At 49.0% G+C, this 7,500-nt stretch overlaps 1 pseudogene; it reads left to right on the top strand.

The window, feature by feature from the left end:
• LOC124020747 overlaps nucleotides 1-7,500 on the top strand; it is a 114,390-nt pseudogene that overhangs the window by 11,717 nt on the left and 95,173 nt on the right.

The following is a 7,500-nucleotide window of genomic DNA, read 5'->3' as shown; positions in this document are numbered from 1 at the left end:
ATGTTGTGTCATCAAGCATACTGTTGAGTCATAAAGTATACTGTTTAGTCATCAGGCATACTCAAGGCTGGATGTTGTGTCTTCAGGCATACTCATGGTTGGATGTTGAGTCATCAAGCATTCTGTTGAGTCACCAGGCATACTCTTGGCTGGATGTTGAGTCATCAAGCATACTCACAGCTGGATGTTGAGTCATCAAGCATACTGTCGAGTCATCAGGCATAATGTTGAGTCATCAGGCATACTGCTGAGTCATCAAGTATAATCACACCTGGATGTTGAGTCATCAAGCATACTGTTGATTCATCAAGCATACTGTTAAGTCATCAAGCATACTGCTGAGTCATCAAGCATACTGTTAAGTCATCAAGCATACTCACAACTGGATGTTGAGTCATCAAGCGTACTGTTGAGTCATCAAGCATACTGTTGAGTCATCATGTATACTTACAGCTGGATGTTAGGTCATCAAGCATACTGTTGAGTCATGAAGCATACTGTTGAGTCATCAAGCATACTGTTGAGTCATCAAGCATACTGCTGAGTCATCAAGCATACTGCTGAGTCATCCATGGCTGAATGTTGAGTCATCAAGTATACTCACAGCTGGATGTTGAGTCATCAAGCATACTGCTGAGTCATCAAGCGTACTGTTGAGTCATCAGGCGTACTGTTGAGTCATCAGGCGTGCTGTTGAGTCATCAGGCGTACTGTTGAGTCATCAGGCGTACTGTTGAGTCATCAGGCGTGCTGTTGAGTCATCAGGCGTACTGTTGAGTCATCAGGCGTACTGTTGAGTCATCAGGCGTACTGTTGAGTCATCAGGCGTACTGTTGAGTCATCAGGCGTACTGTTGAGTCATCAGGCGTACTGTTGAGTCATCAGGCGTACTGTTGAGTCATCAGGCATACTCATTGCTGAATGTTGAGTCATCAGGCGTACTGTTGAGTCATCAGGCATACTCATTGCTGAATGTTGAGTCATCAGGCGTACTGTTGAGTCATCAAGCATACTGTTGAGTCATCAAGCATACGGTTGAGTCATCCATGGCTGAATGTTTAGTCATCAAGTATACTCACAGCTGGATGTTGTGTCATCAAGCATACTGTTGAGTCATCAAGTATACTGTTTAGTCATCAGGCATACTCAAGGCTGGATGTTGTGTCTTCAGGCATACTCATGGTTGGATGTTGAGTCATCAAGCATTCTGTTGAGTCACCAGGCATACTCTTGGCTGGATGTTGAGTCATCAAGCATACTCACAGCTGGATGTTGAGTCATCAAGCATACTGTCGAGTCATCAGGCATAATGTTGAGTCATCAGGCATACTGCTGAGTCATCAAGTATAATCACACCTGGATGTTGAGTCATCAAGCATACTGTTGATTCATCAAGCATACTGTTAAGTCATCAAGCATACTGCTGAGTCATCAAGCATACTGTTAAGTCATCAAGCATACTCACAACTGGATGTTGAGTCATCAAGCGTACTGTTGAGTCATCAAGCATACTGTTGAGTCATCATGTATACTTACAGCTGGATGTTAGGTCATCAAGCATACTGTTGAGTCATCAAGCATACTGTTGAGTCATCAAGCATACAGTTGAGTCATCATGTATACTTACAGCTGGATGTTAGGTCATCAAGCATACTGTTGAGTCATGAAGCATACTGTTGAGTCATCAAGCATACTGTTGAGTCATCAAGCATACTGCTGAGTCATCAAGCATACTGCTGAGTCATCCATGGCTGAATGTTGAGTCATCAAGTATACTCACAGCTGGATGTTGAGTCATCAAGCATACTGCTGAGTCATCAAGCGTACTGTTGAGTCATCAGGCGTACTGTTGAGTCATCAGGCGTACTGTTGAGTCATCAGGCGTACTGTTGAGTCATCAAGCATACTGTTAAGTCATCAAGCATACTGTTAAGTCATCAAGCATACTCACAACTGGATGTTGAGTCATCAAGCATACTGTTGAGTCATCATGTATACTTACAGCTGGATGTTAGGTCATCAAGCATACTGTTGAGTCATCAAGCGTACTGTTGAGTCATCAAGCATACTGTTGAGTCATCAAGCATACTGTTGAGTCATCAAGCATACAGTTGAGTCATCATGTATACTTACAGCTGGATGTTAGGTCATCAAGCATACTGTTGAGTCATGAAGCATACTGTTGAGTCATCAAGCATACTGTTGAGTCATCAAGCATACAGTTGAGTCATCATGTATACTTACAGCTGGATGTTAGGTCATCAAGCATACTGCTGAGTCATCCATGGCTGAATGTTGAGTCATCAAGTATACTCACAGCTGGATGTTGAGTCATCAAGCATACTGCTGAGTCATCAAGCATACTGCTGAGTCATCAAGCATACTGTTTAGTCATCAAGCATACTCACAGCTGGATGTTGAGTCATCAAGCATAGTGCTGAGTCATCAAGCATACTGTTGAGTCATCAAGCATACTGCTGAGTCATCAAGCATACTGTTTAGTCATCAAGCATACTCACAGCTGGATGTTGAGTCATCAAGCATAGTGCTGAGTCATCAAGCATACTGTTGAGTCATCAAGCATACTGTTGAGTCATCAAGCATACTGTTGAGTCATCAAGCATACTGTTGAGTCATCAAGCATACTGTTGAGTCATCAAGCATACTGTTGAGTCATCAAGCATACTGTTGAGTCATCAAGCATACTGTTGAGTCATCAAGCATACTGTTGAGTCATCAAGCATACTGCTGAGTCATCAAGCATACTGTTGAGTCATCAAGCATACTGTTGAGTCATCAAGCATACTGTTGAGTCATCAAGCATACTGTTGAGTCATCAAGCATACTGTTGAGTCATCAAGCATACTGTTGAGTCATCAAGCATACTGTTGAGTCATCAAGCATACTGTTGAGTCAGTGTAGTTCAGCCTTCTGTCTGAAACCTTTGGGAGTGTAGTTGTGGTGTAGTGTATTCGTAGTAGTGGTGTAGTGTAGTAGTAGTAGTGGTGTAGTAGTAGTGTAGTGGTGTAGTGGTGTAGTGTATTAGTAGTATATTAGTGGTGTAGTGTAGTAGTGCTGTAGTGTAGTAGTGGTGTAGTAGTAGTGTAGTGGTGTAGTGGTGTAGTGTATTAGTAGTATATTAGTGGTGTAGTGTAGTAGTGGTGTAGTAGTAGTGTAGTGGTGTAGTGTAGTAGTGGTGTAGTGTAGTAGTAGTATATTAGTGGTGTAGTGATGTAGTGGTTGTGTTCATGTCTTCCATACTAACAGTGGGTTAGGGTCAGTGTAGTAGTGGTGTAGTGATGTAGTGATGTAGTGGTGTAGTGATGTGGTTGTGTTCATGTCTTCCATACTAACAGTGGGTTAGGGTCGGTGTAGTAGTGGTACAGTGTAGTAGTGGTGTAGTAGTGGGTCAGTGTAGTAGTGGTGTAGTAGTGGTGTAGTAGTGGTGTAGTAGTGATGTAGTAGTGGTACAGTGTAGTAGTGGTGTAGTGATGTAGTGTCTCTGTCTCCTGTGTTTCAGGTTCAACTACAGATCTACTCACCATCTGACCATCAACGGCTTCTACGACTTCCTCAACTGGTTCGATGACAGGGCCTGGTACCCACTGGGCAGGATAGTGGGGGGCACGGTGAGTGGAATAACTCAACTGGTTCGATGACAGGGCCTGGTACCCACTGGGCAGGATAGTGGGGGCACGGTGAGTGGAATAACTCAACTGGTTCGATGACAGGGCCTGGTACCCACTGGGCAGGATAGTGGGGGCACGGTGAGTGGAATAACTCAACTGGTTCGATGACAGGGCCTGGTACCCACTGGGCAGGATAGTGGGGGCACGGTGAGTGGAATAACTCAACTGGTTCGATGACAGGGCCTGGTACCCACTGGGCAGGATAGTGGGGGCACGGTGAGTGGAATAACTCAACTGGTTGGATGACAGGGCCTGGTACCCACTGGGCAGGATAGTGGGGGCACGGTGAGTGGAATAACTCAACTGGTTCGATGACAGGGCCTGGTACCCACTGGGCAGGATAGTGGGGGGCACGGTAAGTGGAATAACTCAACTGGTTCGATGACAGGGCCTGGTACCCACTGGGCAGGATAGTGGGGGCACGGTGAGTGGAATAACTCAACTGGTTCGATGACAGGGCCTGGTACCCACTGGGCAGGATAGTGGGGGCACGGTGAGTGGAATAACTCAACTGGTTCGATGACAGGGCCTGGTACCCACTGGGCAGGATAGTGGGGGGCACGGTGAGTGGAATAACTCAACTGGTTCGATGACAGGGCCTGGTACCCACTGGGCAGGATAGTGGGGGCACGGTGAGTGGAATAACTCAACTGGTTCGATGACAGGGCCTGGTACCCACTGGGCAGGATAGTGGGGGGCACGGTGAGTGGAATAACTCAACTGGTTCGATGACAGGGCCTGGTACCCACTGGGCAGGATAGTGGGGGGCACGGTGAGTGGAATAACTCAACTGGTTGGATGACAGGGCCTGGTACCCACTGGGCAGGATAGTGGGGGGCACGGTGAGTGGAATAACTCAACTGGTTCGATGACAGGGCCTGGTACCCACTGGGCAGGATAGTGGGGGGCACGGTAAGTGGAATAACTCAACTGGTTCGATGACAGGGCCTGGTACCCACTGGGCAGGATAGTGGGGGGCACGGTGAGTGGAATAACTCAACTGGTTCGATGACAGGGCCTGGTACCCACTGGGCAGGATAGTGGGGGCACGGTGAGTGGAATAACTCAACTGGTTCGATGACAGGGCCTGGTACCCACTGGGCAGGATAGTGGGGGCACGGTGAGTGGAATAACTCAACTGGTTCGATGACAGGGCCTGGTACCCACTGGGCAGGATAGTGGGGGCACGGTGAGTGGAATAGCTCAACTGGTTCGATGACAGGGCCTGGTACCCACTGGGCAGGATAGTGGGGGGCACGGTGAGTGGAATAACTCAACTGGTTCGATGACAGGGCCTGGTACCCACTGGGCAGGATAGTGGGGGGCACGGTGAGTGGAATAACTCAACTGGTTCGATGACAGGGCCTGGTACCCACTGGGCAGGATAGTGGGGGCACGGTGAGTGGAATAACTCAACTGGTTCGATGACAGGGCCTGGTACCCACTGGGCAGGATAGTGGGGGCACGGTGAGTGGAATAACTCAACTGGTTCGATGACAGGGCCTGGTACCCACTGGGCAGGATAGTGGGGGGCACGGTGAGTGGAATAGCTCAAGTGGTTCGATGACAGGGCCTGGTACCCACTGGGCAGGATAGTGGGGGGCACGGTGAGTGGAATAACTCAACTGGTTCGATGACAGGGCCTGGTACCCACTGGGCAGGATAGTGGGGGGCACGGTGAGTGGAATAACTCAAGTGTATTGTGATTGTGGGCCTTGTACCCACTATGCATTGTGAGTGGATGGATTAGGAGAGGAAAACAGCTCTCTGTTTCTCTGGCCTGGTTCCCACTGGGCACGGTGAGTGGTGGATTAGGAGAGGGAAATAGCTCTCTGTTTCTCTGGCCTGGTTCCCACTGGGCACGGAGAGTGGTGGATTAGGAGAGTGAAACAGCTCTCTGTTTCTCTGGCCTGGTTCCCACTGGGCACGGTGAGTGGTGGATTAGGAGAGGGAAATAGCTCTCTGTTTCTCTGGTCTGGTTCCCACTGGGCACGGTGAGTGGATGGATTAGGAGAGGGAAATAGCTCTCTGTTTCTCTGGCCTGGTTCCCACTGGGCACGGTGAGTGGTGGATTAGGAGAGGGAAATAGCTCTCTGTTTCTCTGGCCTGGTTCCCACTGGGCACGGTGAGTGGATGGATTAGGAGAGGGAAATAGCTCTCTGTTTCTCTGGCCTGGTTCCCACTGGGCACGGTGAGTGGATGGATTAGGAGAGGAAAACAGCTCTCTGTTTCTCTGGCCTGGTTCCCACTGGGCACGGTGAGTGGATGGATTAGGAGAGGGAAATAGCTCTCTGTTTCTCTCTCTTTCTCTCTCTGTTGTTTTCTCTCTGTCTCCTGCTCTCTCCCTCTCCCTCTCGATCCTGCTCTCTCTCGATCCTGCTCTCTCTCGATCCTGCTCTCTCTCTCTCTCTCTCTGTCCCCCCCTTCTCTCTCTCGCTCTCTCCCCCTCTCTCTCTCTCTCTCTCTCTCTGTGTGTACCCCACTTCTCTCTCTCTGTCCCCCCTTCTCTCTCTGTCTGTCTCTCTCTCTCTCTCTCTCTCTCTCTCTCTCTCTCTCTCTCTCTCTCTCTCTCTCTCTCTCTCTCTCTCTCCCCCTCTCTCCCTCCTCTCTCTCTCTCTCTCTCTCCTCTCTCTCTCTCTCTCTCTCTCTCTCTCTCTCTCTCTCTCTCTCTCTCTCTCTCTCTCTCTGTCTGTGTACCCTGTGTCTCTCTCTCTCCAGGTTTACCCAGGTCTGGTGGTAACAGCTGGTCTCTCTCTCTCCAGGTTTACCCAGGTCTGATGGTAACAGCTGGTCTCTCTCTCTCTCGCTCTCTCTCTCTCCAGGTTTACCCAGGTCTGATGGTAACAGTTGGCCTCTCTCTCTCCAGGTTTACCCAGGTCTGATGGTAACAGCTGGTCTCTCTCTCTCCAGGTTTACCCAGGTCTGATGGTAACAGCTGGTCTCTCTCTCTCTCTCTCTCTCTCTCTCTCTCTCTCTCTCTCTCTCTCTCTCTCCAGGTTTACCCAGGTCTGATGGTAACAGTTGGTCTCTCTCTCTCCAGGTTTACCCAGGTCTGATGGTAACAGCTGGTCTCTCTCTCTCTCCAGGTTTACCCAGGTCTGATGGTAACAGTTGGCCTCTCTCTCTCCAGGTTTACCCAGGTCTGATGGTAACAGCTGGTCTCTCTCTCTCTCCAGGTTTACCCAGGTCTGATGGTAACAGCTGGTCTCATCCACTATGTTCTAAACCTGCTCCACATCACGGTCCACATCAGAGACGTGTGTGTGTTCCTGGCGCCCGTCTTCAGCGGCCTCACGTCCATCTCCACCTTCCTGCTGACCCGCGAGCTCTGGAACCAGGGGCAGGGCTTCTGGCGGCGTGCTTCATCGCTATTGTCCCCGGTTACATCTCCCGCTCCGTGGCGGGCTCCTTCGACAATGAGGGCATCGCCATCTTTGCCCTCCAGTTTACCTACTATCTATGGGTTAGTAGACACACCCTCCAGTTGACAGATTATCTATGGGTTAGTAGAGACACACCCTCCAGTTGACATATTATCTATGGGTTAGTAGAGACACACCCTCCAGTTGACATATTATCTATGGGTTAGTAGAGACACACCCTCCAGTTTACATATTATCTATGGGTTAGTAGAGACACACCCTCCAGTTGACATATTATCTATGGGTTAGTAGAGACACACCCTCCAGTTGACATATTATCTATGGGTTAGTAGACATATTATCTATGGGTTAGTAGAGACACACCCTCCAGTTGACATATTATCTATGGGTTAGTAGAGACACACCCTCCAGTTTACATATTATCTATG

Source organism: Oncorhynchus gorbuscha, unplaced genomic scaffold, assembly GCF_021184085.1.
Source record: "Oncorhynchus gorbuscha isolate QuinsamMale2020 ecotype Even-year unplaced genomic scaffold, OgorEven_v1.0 Un_scaffold_897, whole genome shotgun sequence".
Classification (NCBI taxonomy): domain Eukaryota; kingdom Metazoa; phylum Chordata; class Actinopteri; order Salmoniformes; family Salmonidae; genus Oncorhynchus; species Oncorhynchus gorbuscha.
Note: the sequence above shows the minus strand (reverse complement) of the source record. Positions and strands in the feature narration are given on the sequence as shown.